A 16,516-nucleotide genomic window follows, 5' to 3' on the forward strand; every position below is an offset into this window, starting at 1 on the left:
AGCAATGATCAACATTTCGTCGGCACGTATGTAGTTAAAGTGTGTATCCAAAGAAAACGGGTGGTGGGGGGTTGGGGGGGGGGGGGTAAAAACAGCTGACTGGTTTGTGTCGTGTGCGGTATGTAGACCAGGTCAGGGTCAACTGGTTAGGTCAGATCGCGTGAAGGATTGTGGTATAGATACAGTTATCACCGAGCTGCAGTTCGCCGATTCGGAGAAGACGACTCATGATTTCACATTGTTCGGTTTCGTAGCTCCAGAAAAATAGATAAAGAAGATACCAAAGGAGATTTCCTACAGGTTAATCTGCACAGCGTGTTTCCAGTGTGTGCGCGAGGAAGCGCTGTCGAAAGCGCAATGTCGATCTGGCCATCTGGCAGTCGTGTCCCCGTAAGTAGGCTACAGACAGACAGATCTAGATCTAGTGTCTCGCACGCTTGCACCGTGTCACCTATGCTTACTGTGTGTGTGTATGTGTGACGGAGTGATTGAGTTTGTGTTACTGTTTGTCGATTTCTTACGTGAGCCTTGAAGGCTTCGCCTCTTGTTAATGATGAAAGGAAACCGGAATGAAATGTTTTCATCATTATTTGAGGTTACATCGGATGTACAGTCGCTTTTGTTTTAATTTGAATACACCCTTCTTCCGCCTACCTTTTGTCGCTTGTAGATGAATCCTTTGTTTCATTTCCTGCACAGACAGAAAGACTTGTATAACAAAATCTGACGCGCACGTAAACACACACAGACACACAGAAATAGACACAGACACACACACACACACACACACACACACACACACACATAGACACACACACACATACACACATACACACACACACATAGACACACACACATACAAACACACACATACACAGACACACATACACAGACACACACACACACATACACAGACACACACATAGACACACACACATACACAGACACACAGACACACACACACATACACAGACACAGACACACATACACAGACACACACATACACATACACACATACATCCCCCACCACACACACACACACACACACACACACACACACACAATGAACCCCCTCCCCCCCCCCCACACACAGAACCCTTATGTCTTTTTAAACTGCATCGTTTAACTAGGACAGGTGCGTGCATACTGGCACGTGCCAACCGTAGAGAAAAATGAATCAGCTGCGACAAGCAGAAAGGATAACAGGTTTTTCTTCGTTTTGTCTGGCACTTGTACATACTCTGTCTTTACACGCTGTGGAAACTGAAAATAAACTAAAAATACGAATGCCCTCGCAGATTATACGCGCAAGCAAACATAATTATACTGTTTCTCCATGATATTCAATTGAGCAAATCGTGTCGTTTTGAGTTGCTGACCCACACAACTGTTTGGCGTTAAAAGTAGGTCAGTGTGCTGGTCCCAACTGGGACTGTATTTTAATGGAGAATGAATTATTTATTCAATTGGTTGAAGAAATACTGTCCGAAGACGAAAACATGGGAGAGAGGGAGAGAGAGCAAAAACTTGTAGGCCCATATGTATGAAGCGGACTGAACGTCTTCAAAATGCTATGATTTCATCTTGCAAACTGCACGTTTAAAAAAAAAAAAAGAAGTATTATACGAGTTCTGAAAGTAAAAGAATTACGCCTAGGAACTAACTCTTGACTTCTTTTCAAAGTTAGCTGTGGTCGTATTGTGCAGTTCTAGCTCTACGCGTCCCTCTGAATTATAACAACCGACAGGCTTCAAACTCAAACACCTGAACACTGGACGTTTTCTGCGTAATGATTTCACACGCTTGGAAAATGTGTTCATTAGAGAGGAAACTATTCCGTGAGCAATAATTACCACTTGAACTCCAGGGCAGCGATGTTTAATTGAAGAAGGGGAGGGAGGGAAATGATGTTATGTTCAACAGTTTAGATTATAAAACTGAGTCACCTACTCTCGGGGAAAACTGACTTAGAAAATGAGTTTACCGCCTGTGGTTTCTGAAAAAGCAGTGTCTGAAACCGGAAATGTTCCAATGAAAATTGAAATTGAATGGGTTTGTAAAAGCGATTGTGAGTTTCTTGAGTTAAGAAAGAGTGTGTAATGTTTAGGCAACACTTTCTCTCTCAATTACTTGGTTAAATCGTTTGTCAGCGACATGAAATCAATGCATGTCAATGTACATTTATTTGAATTTACTTACTGCATGTCTCAGCATCGATGTTCTCGTCCCACGCGCTTTACTCCTAGTCTCACCTTGTGGTCCCCCCCCCCCCCCCCGCTTTCTTATTTTATTTATTTATTATTATTATTTTATTTTTCTCTCTGTAGATCCTTCTGTTTTGATTAAGTTCCCCATACCCCCCCCCCCCCTCCTTCATTTTGTTCTTCTGGTTAATAATTGTGTTGTCCACCATCATGAATACTTAACTTGTGTAAGTTAGCATTGTTATGGTCACGTCAAATAAGCATCTGCTTGAGTTCGTGTCCAAGCTGCATTTTTGTCAATTGTTTCATGTCATGTATTTTGAATAAAACTGTGTTTATATCAATGCATGTCAAACTATTTAGCTCCCCATCCCCATTCTTTCAATTTGTTCTTCTGGTTCATTGTTGTTATGTCCACCATTACAAAAATGTGTGTCATTTAGTATTGTTCTGGTCACGTGATATAAGCATTTGCTTGAGTGCGTGTCCTAGCTGTGTGTTTCGAAGAAATTCTGAATAAAATTTTGATTAAAGGTCATACGCATGGCCACGACCCCCCCCCCCCCCCCCCCCAAAGAAATAACAACAACATGAAGTGCTAGCTGTTTCACTTTTTCATGATATGGTTGAATTCAGAGCAGAAGGAAGAAAATAATTTTTCGCCACGCTTCCAGTTCTTGAAACGCGAAAAGGAAAAGAGAAGGAGGAGAAAACAAGAAATTCCTCCGAGGTAGGAAAAACACCCCCGTCCTTAGCATTCTCACTGCCACCAACTGAGCAGGCACTGCTAACAAGTGTGGTTATTTCCCTTTGACCATTAATATGTCCCGCTATAAGTCCTTGTAGAATCTTAATCCACCAATAACTCCCTAACCGTGTGTTTGACTGGTCCCAATTTTTGTAAGGACCGTCTCAGGAATGTATAGAACCTGTTCACCAAGTTTGGTGACGATCGGTCCGTTCATTCTTGAGATCTATATGCGAACACAAACAAACAAACAAACAAACACATCGAGCGAAACCTATACACACCCCTATACCGGGGGTGTAAAGAATAAATCGTTAACACTACCCAGCTACTGGCGCATGTTCAGTTGTATTTAGGATAGACATTATATAAATACGTGCGACGCGAGAATATTATTACTCATCGGATGTACAGATCTGTGCTGTATTTTAAAGAGGTCGTTAATAAACTATTAGACGAGGTGTTGCACAAAGCTTTTAGCGCGGTATACGCATAAGTTGAATGCCTGGAAAACCGGCACGGTTGGCCTAGTGGTAATGCGTCCGCTCCGTGATCGGGAGGTCGTGGGTTCGAACCCCGGCCGGGTCATACCTAAGACCTTAAAATTGGCAATCTAGTGGCTGCTCCGCCTGGCGTCTGGCATTATGGGGTTAGTGCTAGGACTGGTTGGTCCGGTGTCAGAATAATGTGACTGGGTGAGACATGAAGCCTGTGCTGCGACTTCTGTCTTGTGTGTGGCGCACGTTAAATGTCAAAGCAGCACCGCCCTGATATGGCCCTTCGTGGTCGGCTGGGCGTTAAGCAAACAAACAAACAAAAAAATGCCTGGAAAAATAGCGACAGCACTAGACATTTTTTAACTAAGTATATAATCGTAAAATTCCACTCGTGCAAAAAACACGAGTGTACGTGGGAGTTTCAGCCCACGAACGCAGAAGAAGAAGAAGATAATCGTAAAATATCGTCGGTTTTTAGTGAGCTAAATAGAGTGACGAAACCCCAAAAGGTTGTACTTTTTTTGTTTTATGGTGCAGATAATGTGTCACATATTTTCCTAATCTGAACAGTTGTGCACATGCTTTGCTGCCTTTATGTGTTGGTTCTGGATGTATTCATTGAGTTTTTGTTTTTGAAAGCAAGCACGCAACGGGTACTATTTTTATCGGATTTCTCTCTGTCTGTCTCTCTGACCTCTGTCTTTTCTCTCTCTCTGTCTCTCCGTCTGTCTCTGTCTCTCTGTCTCTGTCTCTCTCTGTCTCTGTATATATGTTCTGAAGACAGGTTGGAAGATTAGGCTAGCCTAAAACCTTTATCCTTATGTAATAAAGTTTTGAGCTCTTTCTCTCTCTCTCTCTCTCTCTCTCTCTCTCTCTCTCTCTCTCCCTCCCTCCCTCCCTCCCTCCACCCATTGCACACCGGTTGGACCGTATATAAGGTAACGTCAAATTATGCTTGTGCAACGTATGTGGGAGTATCACTTATACCCTCAGGATATCTCTTATCCTGTTGCGTAGCGTCACAAGCAGAGAACAGTATACCGAAATGGGAAGGGTAAAAAATGGATCGGGAATTTACAGGACGTCCGCTGTGCTCTCAATCTTCAGTAGTTATTAAGTCCCTCTTAGTTTATCCGAGTTGAGTCTGTCTAGATAATGCCATTTTCTCCACCCCTTCTTTTGTACTTTTTTTTTTTTTTTTTGTGACTGTGCTTGAAATGAAAGTTATTCGTTAGATCGTTTCTACTTTTTTGTAACTTGAAACATGGCGGACATCGGATGAACTGTCACGAGTGGGGCGGTTTCGCCCTGCGAAAAGAAGCTACGTGCCGGTTGTATCGGACTACAAGTAGGGTCGGCAGGCCCAAAACACGCAGAATAAACCTAGATTCCTCTTCTGGTTCCTCGCGTTGCGAGTCGTCATGGGTTCGCTCCTCAGCCGATTCAACCCAGCAAGGACTCCAAGTAGGTCAAGGAGACAGTGACGGCGACTGCATGGGCAAAATCCCACAGTAGATCATTAGATGAAAGGACGTTATACCCATTCCGTAAAACTCCAAAGGTATGTAAATGACTTAGGACATAAATCGGAGGGTTAGATTTCGGAGCAATGAATTTACAACGCTAAAGTTCAAAACTTCTACACCATGACCATACAAATTACTTTTTTTTTTTCATTCAATTTCAAACTCAAAGATTCCATTTTGTTCTGTCTGTGTTTGAACTGCATTTCGACTCTCAGCATCATGATATTGATAATGACGCAGAGCAATCAACACCTACTGAGCTAAGTTCCTTTTTATGTCTGTTGGCTAGTACAACAGTACAACTTGAACTACAAGTACAAGGGCCATGAGGTTGACATAATTTGTGGTTGGTTAATTTTGTTTGTTTGTGATGTTGCCACATAAGGCTTTGGCAGTTTTTAGTCCCATGACTCATTGAATGTTTTAAAGATCTACATATTTATGTATTATATGTCTACACACCAATGTCTCATGCACTGAGGAATTCCTGTTATGATGATGTATTGGTAACAATTCTGCAGATTGCTCCAATTGTAATACTCACTAAGGCCAAAAAAAATAATAGGTGTGGTTACGGTAACATAGCCCAAAAAAATAGGGTAGGAAGGTAGGCAATCACTTTTTTTTTTTTTACTTTTTTTTCTAATGTGTACAAATTAAACCTACTTGACAGAGAAATAAGTGTGCGACTCGGGCGCTTTCGCTTTCATTGTGTTGTCTGCACTCGTTTACTTGTTTTTTGTGTGTATTTTTTTGACAAATGTAATAAAAAGTTATAGGGTCGGCCCCAAAAAATAGGGTAGGTCGGGTTACCGTAACCACACCTATTTTTTTTTAGGCCTAATACAGGTAATGGTATGATCATACTGACATGTAGTAGTTCACTACTGCTGACTCAATCAGTCAATGAAATTAAGCCATGAAACTACAGTGTTGCAACTGGATTTGTTACACATATTTGTTATGCGGTGTCTGCATGAGGAGAGCTAGGTACAACCTCTGTCCCCTCTGTTAAAATAGCAAAATCTAGATCGGCACTTTTCAGGGTGAGTACGGGTAAGGTCATCAAATCTAGTTTTTATGCCACATGTTTGCCAAGATCTGCAGTCTTGGTTGGAGCAAAACAACGTTTGATTTGGAACAAAAAGGACTGGGTGGTCGGGTGGTAACGCACTTGCGAGAGGTTGCGATTTCGACCCTGGGTCAGGGCGTTAGCAATTTGCTCCCCCCTTTCCTAGTAATACCTAGGTGGTGGGTTCAAGTGCTAGTCTTTCGGATGAGAAGAAAAACCGAGGTCCCTTCGTGTACACTACATTGGGGTGTGCACGTTAAAGATCCCACGATTGACAAAAGGGTCTTTCCTGGCAAAATTGTATAGGCAAAGATAAAAATGTCCACCCAAAATACCCGTGTGACTTGGAATAATAGGCCGTGAAAAGTAGGATATGCGCCGAAATGGCTGCGATCTGCTGGTCGATGTGAATGCGTGATGTATTGTGTAAAAAAATTCCATCTCACACGGCATAAATAAATTCCTGCGCCTTGAGTCCGAGTCTGGAGATACGCGCGCGATATAAGACTTCATATAACATCCTGACTGCTTGCTGTGCAGAGGAAGTGTTCTTTTTAAGAAATGCATTCAAATAAAACAAATGGAGAAATGCCCACTGAACAGAAACAGCCAGGCTCCTAATGTGTGGTATGAATCCAAGTTGAGAGAGATCAGCTGAGCTAGGATTTTACATGGAACAAGATCATCCCTCCACTTGCATACATACCAGAAATGAACATACAGTGTGCTTGATGTGGTGATCAAGTGACATTTTGCTATGAATTTGTTTAAGCAACTAGTAGCTTCTTCAGCGTTAATTCATTAAACAATTACTCTTATTCTTAGCACATAGAACACCTTGCTAAGTTAAGTTATGCGTGTGTTTGTTATTGCAATGTAAGACCTCATGACATAGATAATTATAACAAAATAACACATGATGAGATTCTAAATATGTTTTGTTTACTTGCAGGTCTCAGTTATTACCAAGCCCTGCCTCATTCTTCCCGCAACAGTGACATGGTGCTGTCATAGAACACAAGTAAGGCTTTTGATCATTTCCAAAATACACTAGCAATAGATTGTGAGTGCAACTGGTAATGAGAATATTTTACCACAAAAGGCTAAAGTACAAATAACAGATTTATGATGTTGGAAAAAGAAGTCCGCCAGAGCAAGTGATTAGTGTACCAGTTAGCTAGGGTGGATATATTATATAATTACAATTTACAGTCAGCATAAAATGTTGAGGCCAGTCTTGAATTGTTCTCGCCCTGTGAATTCACCGGCAAATCAGATGGCATGAAGAAATCAATGGTATTTTATGCTCTGCATTGAATGAACCATCTCCAGTCATTCTGAGTGACACACCTCTTTACAAAAAAACATGCCAGTAATTAAATCCAGGCTACATGGGGATGGAAAATGACCCTGGCAATTTCAACCTCTGCTTGTGCCTTTGTGTAGCAGGATTGGATATGGATCTTCAAAAGCCTTAGTTCATTTGTTTGTATCATGTATCATGTATGACGTTATAAGTTAATACTATTAGTCAATTTCAAATAGCAGAGTTATTTTCAGAGCTTTCTAACTTCAAACCCTGTCTGCCCCGTGGAATCTAATGTAATTTAAAGGGTATTTTGATTTTGACTCAGTTTCTTTCTTGCAAGTTCATTCTTTTCTCATTCTAGGTACTAAACCACTACTGATGACTGCCTGCATCAGGGTTATAATTTATGAAGAAGTCAAAATGCACATATTATATAACAGTTTACAATTTAAAGGCCCACTTGCTTTGTCACTATAGTGTGGGTCACTGTCTCCCATCTTGGCCACATACCAAAAAATAAAATATATATTCAGTGACTGCTTGCTGTGGTGAGTTAACTCAAAATATGGGATATTTTCACGAACATTCAAGCTGATCTATGTTGGTATGCGTCCAAGTAGAGGGATGATCTTATCCCAAGTAAAAGCCTGACAAGATCTGAGACTGTGATTGTGTTTTTACATAGTAAAGTAAGCCTTTAACGAGAAAGTATGTCTATTGCACTGGGTGTTTTATTATTATTATATATATTTTTCTTCCAGGTAGTCTCTCTTTAAACTGACTTTCTACACCATGGTGTCTCTGGCAGTGTTATATTGGCAGAAGACAGTTGGAACTGGATATCCTCATTTAGATGGTAGGCATGTTTTCGGCTTTTGTGTTGCTTTGGTGTATGTGTGAATGGTGTGTGTGTGTGTCTGTGTTAAGGCCATGTCAGACTCACAACACAAAACAGTGTTTCCTTTCAAAACAAACACAAAACAGCGTGTTTCCCATGTGACATCCCCCAAAACGCGTTTCAGAAAACACTGTTTCGTGTTTTTGCATCGTGTTTTGGGTTTTAGAGCATGCTCTAAAATCTAAAAACACGTTTTGGTAGTCAGCCAATGAACGCGGAAGATCAACTCAAGTGACTCGGTTTCCGGCACCACGGAGATAGAAAAAAAATGGCAGACTCAGATGTGGTACCGATTCAGGGTAGTATCGGACCCATGAATCCTAACTAGAGTCTATGGATCCTGTCACGATTGAAGAGAGGCAATAATATCAGTGGGCGCTGCCAGCCGTGTTGTTTACAAACCCAAACACAGCGCGGTAGCTGAACGGGTCAAGCTGACACTGACCGTATCAGTGGACACTGACCGTATCAGTGGACACTGACCGTATCAGTGGGCACTGACCGTATCAGTGGGCACTGCCAGCCGTGTTGTTTACAAACTCAAACACAGGGCGATAGCTGGACGGGTCAAGCTGACACTGACCGATATTTCTGTGAAAACACGCACCGCGCTTCATCTGTGTGTTTCGCAAGTGACATCCCCTCTTTAAAAACATGTGTTTCCCCGACGTTTTGAGATGGTGTTTTTGTCGAAAACAGGGTTTTGTGTTGTGCGTCTGTCTCCGCCTTTAGACACATACCAGAAATAAACACACTGTTTGCATGCTGTGGTGAAGTGACATTTTGTGATTTGTTTTTTTAATGAACTAGTACAGGTAGCTTTTACAGCATTTATTCATAACACAATCGCACTTTTTGGGGTATGTGAACAAGTTAAGAGATCAGGGTTCGACACGGGCGGGGGGCGGAACGCCCCAGAGTTTTGTGTTCCGCCCCAAACATTGCCGAAGCTTGGGGCCCACTCCGCCCCAGGATAAATTCCAACAATGACAAACCGAAAATTCTAATGCCAGCAGAGCCAATCACTAAAAATCGCCAGTCAAAGTCGTCACTGAAATTTGCGTTACGATCAATGCCGCAGTCAAGAAAAAAACACATTCAAATCGTCGAAGGACAATGTCGTAAGGGAAATAACTCCCAGATTGCGCTCTTTAGCGTGAGAGATAAGTATCGCCTTCAAATGCCAAACGCAAAATGTGGCGACACATCCCTGGTGTAAAAAGACATGGTCAAATGAAGATGAAGAACAGGGTGGAGAGAAACGAAAAAAGGAGACCGATGCAGCCAAAAGCGCGAAGCGCTGTCGTAATTTCAATGTCAAATGGTTGAAAGAATTTCCCTGGCTTCAGTACGATGAAGAAAAACAGACAATGCATTGCCGCACGTGAATACTGAGAGTGGGCCCCAGATTTTTTTTTTCCGCCCCAGCAATTTCCATCTCTGGGGCCAGTGTGGCCCCAGGCCAAATAAGTTAGTGTCGACCCCTGGAGATCATGTCTTATCCCATTTTAAAGCCCTACCAGATCTGAGACGGTGAGCCAAATTGTTTTCATGAGAAGGAATGTGCCTTTTAGTGAAATCTATGTACTTTACAAAACATATTTTAAGAAATGAAATGTGTTACAAGTAACAGCCATAGGAGTGATAGCCTGTAGGTGGAATAATAATCTTCAATTGCCTATAAATGATTATCTGGTTAAGAATGACCTCTTCAAGAAAATTAATGCAAAGCATTTTGATGTTTGTGACGATTAGTTACTCTTTATCACGTTTGTTCGCTGATTTTGCTGTCAGTGTCAGTGTTGGGCAGGTGTGCGTCCATGATGTCATTGCTATTGAAAACTAATCTGTACTGTAAAGTAAATGTACCCATACATGGCAGTTGTCTGGTCAAACCGGGGGCCAGCCATGACTGGGACTGATGTATCCTCAGGCACTCGACACCAGGTGGGCGGGGCCAGTGGTTGGGGTGTGATTCCCTGCCTTACACCACCACAAAGTGTTGTATCAGTAGACAAGACTGAGCAGAACTTCTGCCCCTCCCCCCCCCCCCCCCCCACCCCCCTCACCAATTGACCACTCAGTGCCATGTGCCTGTGGCTGTATCATAAACACTTTGTGACAATAGTTGTTACCTCCTTAGAACATATCTTGTGATGCTCCTCGGTGTTTGATGTATGCTAACTGGTGTACTTATGACATAGTGTTCATATGAAAGTTTTATGTGTTGCAGCTCATCCAGATCACAGGTACACAAAGGAGCTGGTTCCAGTGAAAACATAGGCACATGGAACTGCTTATGGACTACTTTAGAAAGTGTGCGGTTACAACCAAGACTCTCCAGTTAGGAAGGTCTGCGGAAGGGTGCTTGTTCTGTTTCCTCGGACAGGCTTTTCAAGACTAGGTAGGTTAAACCACATGATTGGGCTTTAATTATGAATGCACTTCAAAGTTCACTTATTTCATTATCTGGTACAAGTTCTCTTGCATGTGGGTGTAAGGCTGAAGAAGAACCTCTGACAAGTCAATTTTCAAGCAACTGAGCATGAACCCAGGTAAAAAAAAACCACAGAGCTCTCTTTCTCTCTCTTTCTATTGGTCTGTTATTCATAGAATGACACTAACAGTGACACAAGTAAAAAATCTGTATCATTGTCTTGACCTCTAGAAATTTGGTAGAGAATAAGATGACTAATAGTATTATTTTGATTATTTTATGGTCATTACTGTGGACTCCCCCCCCCCCACACACACACACACCACCCCACCCCTGCCCCTTTTAAGACACCCCAATCTAAGACTCCTTGCTATTAATGACCCTGTTTACGCAGACTTCTTGTTCATAACATCTGTAAATTCACTCCCATTTTAAGACTTGCTCCTTTTTAAGACCTGATTTTGCTTATTTTGGATTTCGAAAAAGAGAACAACAAATCCCCACTCTCTAGCCAGGCACATGATTTTTGTATGAACCAAGTTGAGGGATGGCATTTGTATAGGCCTGACCAGATCTGAGATGTTGAATCTATTGCTTACAAAGAAAGCATTGTGTCATTAAAGGCACACTACTTCTCTTCACCGTCTCAGTTCAGGCCAGGCTTTAACATAGGATAAGCTCATCCCTCAACTTGGTCACATATGAACAATCAACACACTGACTTCTTGCTGTAGTGATCGAGTCAGATTTGCCAAGGCGTGTACATGGAATAAGATCATAATTCTAAATGCTGAAGTAACATTCTGTTTCCTATGAAGCTAGGCTTGATTTTGGTATGAATCCAAGTTAAGGGATAGCATGTGTAAAAGCAGAATTGTTTACAGAGGCAGCTTTGTGTTATTAAAGGCATCTCAGATCACCTGCCAGGCTTTTTTTTTTTTTTTTTTTACATGGGGTAAGACTATCCCTCCACTCCGGCACATACCAGCAATAAACACAGTGGTTACTTGTGATGAAATAGTGGCAAGACAGATTATTTAAGCATCACATAACCTTCCTAAGTGAAGTCAAGTCGTGTGTGTGTGTGTGAGCATAGAATGTTGAGGACAGCCTTGAAATTTTCTGACTGTGTGAATTCAACAGAACTGCTGTAAATCTGGCGCAGTATAGTTTTTATTGTATGAAACTTCATTTCCAGTCAGGTGCTATGAAGAAATCATATCAGGTTATGCTTTGCAGTGAACCACCACCAGTATTTATTTATTTATTAAGGAGATTTCTATAGCGCATAACTAAAAGCACTATTTCTGAGTAACACGTCATCTTAATTAAAGCATGCCAGTATCGCCAGGCTCCTTTTGGGTGGTAAATGTGGATCTTCAAAAGCCTAAGTTAAAAAAACAAAATGTAAAAGTACATTTTGAATAGTAGGTTTTTTTCAGAGGGCAGATATCACAAGATATGATCGTTCAACTGCATGTATGCCTCATTACTTAAACAACAAGAAGAGCAAACGCTCGATCGAGTCACTTTCGCAGTTCTGAATATTATATGAGGCATCAGATGGACAGGAAGAAATTGCTATTCACAACACAATGAGTCACGTTCACATAAAATTTGAGCCCGGTCACTTTTATAGTTTCCGAGAAAAGCCCAACGTTTAGTTGTGTGTTGCCGAACAGAAAAGGCTAGTTATCTCCCTTGTTTTTCTGATAACGTTCGTAAAAGGCTACAGATGTAAATACTTTGATGTAAAGAATAATCCTACAAAGTTTCAATCACATCCGATGAACTTTGTCAAAGATATAAAATGTCTAATTTTTCCTTTGACGCTGACCTGTGACCTTGAAAAAGGTCAAAGGTCAACGAAACCATCGTTAAAGTGTAGAGGTCATTGGAGGTCACGACTAAACAAAATATGAGCCCGATCGCTTTGATAGTTTCCGAGAAAAGTCCAACGTTAAGGTGGTGTCTACGGACGGACGGCCGGCCGGACAGACTAACACTGACCGATTACATAGAGTCACATTTTCTCAAGTGACTCAAAAATTAAGTGGTATTTTACTCGTCTTTCTGGTAAAACATATACACCATCAATATATTATAATAATGATCTTGCTTGTTTACAGATGGACAACAGCTGCTGCCAGGACTAGGTTACGCATAAAGAAAACAGTCAACACTTGGCTGGTGCTGGAGCTTCTTTGATGTCTATATCAACAACAAAAAGACAGACAGATACCAGCTCATTCAAGACCATATCCCCATTTTACTCACACAGAACAGAGAGCCATCTTCCGCCTTCGCACAGGACACTGCTGTCTGAAGGTACACCTCAAAAGGATAGGTTTTGCACCTACAGCGGACTGTGGCTAGGGTAGGAAGAACAGACTCTGCAACACGTTCTGAGAGGGTTGCCTTTCCTTGCCACCCCTGTGCAACAAGACTTGGCCAGAGAGCACACATCCAAATGCAAACACTGAAGAGGAAGAAGAAGAAGGTGCCCACACAGAAGGGCATGAATCTACTTCAAGGGCAGAAAGGTTTACAGCAGTTTATAGACTTGTAGCAGATAACATGATTGTTGAGACAAAATTACCTTAAAGGGAGAAAATGAACAAGCTAAATAGGCTGTACAGTACTTCACTTGAACAATTTATAAGGTTCCCTGTAATGTATTAAGTATCAAGAACATTTACAGATCACAAGACATTGTGTTTTCTTTTGTTTGCAATACAAATTTTTCACAATAAAAAGATATGCACTTGGCAAGATCCTTAAAATGTAAAACTAGTACGTGTGACAATTTTGAATTGTTCAGAGATGGTTTTGCTTCAGTGGTAAATGTTTTAGCTTTGTTATAAGATTCCGTTACTGAAGCATACTTTAAAACCTTGACCTTCCACGTCTTGAACAACATACCCTAACTGTGTTAGCACCCTGGGCTGCGATCATTGTGTTGAGCTACTTAACAGAGGACTCCTTGGTTTTATTACATATACTTTGGTTAACTTTAATTATTTGATAAATAATTCTAATACAGGACAACTCCCCCATCAAATGTAGAAATGTCTGCATTTTTATTTTGTATACTGCATATTTTAAAAGGCTATTTTTGTGCACAAAACATGCATCTGCAGGGAGCTTTAGAGGGTGAAGTTAGGATCTATTATGGGGCATGCAGCACCACACCCATTTTGTGTGTGTGTATTTTGTGTTGACACATAAGACACTGTCATTCCAGCAGAAACCTGTGATGATGCACATTTTATTGCAGTAACCAGCTGAAATTGTATGTACGTTGTTATGAAATTGACAAATGATCCCTGCTTTGCAATCCTGGGTTAATGATATTGCCAAAATTAAAACGTGGAGGAAAAAGTGAGTGTAAACCTATTCTTGTGGTGGTGGTGGTGGTGGTGGTGGTGGTGGTGGTGGTGGTGTGTGTGTCTGGTTAGTGTGTGTGTGTGTGTGTTTGAGTGTGTGTTAAACAAACAACAACGACAAACAACACCAAACCTAAATCAAACAAGCACAACAAAAACAAATGACACAAAAACTGACAAAAATCAGAATATCAACTGAGGAGAAAAAAACAGTGGCTGAATGCAATACGTATTATAACTTAAAAAGTAAAAGTGTGCGTGTGATGTCTGCAGAATGATCGATACAAAAAGCAGTGTCTCCAGTCATGGCCATATGCTGCTTTCCTAATTTTTGCTTTGCACTATTTTTGCTTTGTGCACATATTTGAACCTTGTGGTGCTATGATTCGGTTCTTAAAAGAAAATTATGACTCACACTCACATACAATCCTTGTTTTTGAATGTTTTAAAACATTGCTGCTTTCTGCTTTGAGCCTGGAGGAACAAAATGACTCTGAAGCCGGACTGCCGAGAGGAAGAATGAGAGGGAAAAGAACACGCAGCCATGAAAACACACACAACTCCCTGACAGATAAACTGCTTATGTTCCAAAATCAAGAATCTTTAAGTGCGCACGCACGCACACACACAAAACACACACGCGCGCGCGCGCGCGCACACAGAGAGACTCTCCTCGTGGAAGTAAACTTATACTCGAACTTGAAAGTAAGTATAAATGTTTGATACGAAATAAACCTGTGATAAAAGTCTTTTTATAAATCATCGGTACCAACAAAATTGTCACAACACGTAAAAGGACATACTGTAGTTTCAAACTAGTAACAATCTAAGCCATTTTAATCAGCACTGGTGTCCGGCAAGCACTAACAGATATAACAGCACGTGTATGCATCTTGAAGTAATAAGACCTTGAAGTAGGCCTAGAGTTTACACTATGCATTACTATGTAATGCTTTAATTCAGCTGCCTAACTGTGGAACTTTGCAAATGTGTGAGGACCGTTTCACAAAACAGACAAAACACCCTCTCAGTTATTTACACAAATCAGTTCCAGAATGTGCGTGTTCCTTTTCTGTCTCTACAAATTAATGTTATCTGGGGGGAAAACGAATCATTGTCGCTTCCGCCCTCAGTTATAATTGCCTGAGCATAATAGGAAATGCAACAGGTGTAGTCTTCCGCCTGATTTTTAGTCAAGATATTTCGACACAGAATGTTTCTTTCTTTTTTCTTTGTATGTTCACAAGCTCACATACAATCATTTATGCAACACTGACAATAAGACCAGACCAGAGTTGTGATTGAAATGGGCAGTTTATTTAATAAAGCTCCAGAATGAATAAAAATACATGACAAAATAAGGTGGTCCCGCTGTACAAAGCCGGTTACCAAACACACACACACACCAACACACACAAACACACTCACGCACGCACACACACACACACACACCGTCACACACACACACACACACACACACACACACACACACACACAACAGAGTAAGAGTACATTGTACAACTACTGTCACATTCAAGCGGGAACACCAAACAAAACGTATCATCAAATGAAACAACATTTTAAGTGGTCAAGCAGATGACCACAAACCACACTTGAAATCTTCACATTTTAACACTTCTCCTGTATCCATAAAAGTCATTTATGCTGACTAGATAATGACATCAATAAAACCATTCCCTTTTTTATTTAAAGAAAAACAAGAAAATTAAAATAACGCAAAGAACTGATGCTCAGTAAGGTTGGGTATCGATCTCAAATGTGTGCATAGCTAATTACATGTAACCGGCATGGACTGGGGCTAGAATTGGCCTTTCTGTCAGGCAACTCGGCCTCTAATTGGTTTTATATTGTCTGATCCCCTCCAGAAAAAAACAATACCATTTGCCCCGTGCTTCTGCGCCCACAAAAAATATTCGGGAATAAGAAAAGTTCAAATTTTAGGCACCCCACATACAACCTTAATTGTCAGTCAATTACTTTACTGCAATCAACGTTGATTTTAAAGTACCATGTCATTATTATTTTGGAGATAGATTTGAAAAAGTCCATAATTGCAGACTGCGTATTGCATACCTGTCAAGTACTTTTGGCCTCTGACCATAGTAAATGGCATAAGAAACCATAGTTGGGGATCAAAACCATAGTTAATGCGTGGATCAGGATGTGGTTAAACGCACAAATTCAACTTCTCACGCATACACACTAAACAATCAGATTGGTTTTCACAAAACTAAAAGTAAAACACATAAATTCCTTTCTACACAAACTGCTCTTTATTTACCACTAGCCTACATGTAATACATTTACACTGCACTCTTGTTCGTTCATTTTTTTTGTCACTTGTCACTTGTGTTCTTGTTGTATTCATCTGTGCAAATCTTTGCTTTGTCAATCATGCTGCAGTCACCTTAAAATCAT

General features: G+C 40.9%; 1 protein-coding gene and 1 long non-coding RNA gene across 6 annotated transcripts in view; both read left to right on the plus strand.

Annotated features, from left to right (window-relative positions):
- The window catches only part of LOC138978090 (agrin-like), a 391,935-nt gene that overhangs the window by 296,206 nt on the left and 79,213 nt on the right, over positions 1–16,516 (plus strand). The window lies entirely within an intron of this gene.
- On the plus strand, positions 4,435–13,365 carry LOC138978097 (uncharacterized). Its single transcript, XR_011459580.1, has 5 exons — positions 4,435–5,010; positions 7,000–7,068; positions 8,118–8,212; positions 10,488–10,658; positions 12,821–13,365. It is a non-coding gene; the product is annotated as an uncharacterized lncRNA (long non-coding RNA).

Source organism: Littorina saxatilis, linkage group LG10 (assembly GCF_037325665.1).
Source record: "Littorina saxatilis isolate snail1 linkage group LG10, US_GU_Lsax_2.0, whole genome shotgun sequence".
Classification (NCBI taxonomy): domain Eukaryota; kingdom Metazoa; phylum Mollusca; class Gastropoda; order Littorinimorpha; family Littorinidae; genus Littorina; species Littorina saxatilis.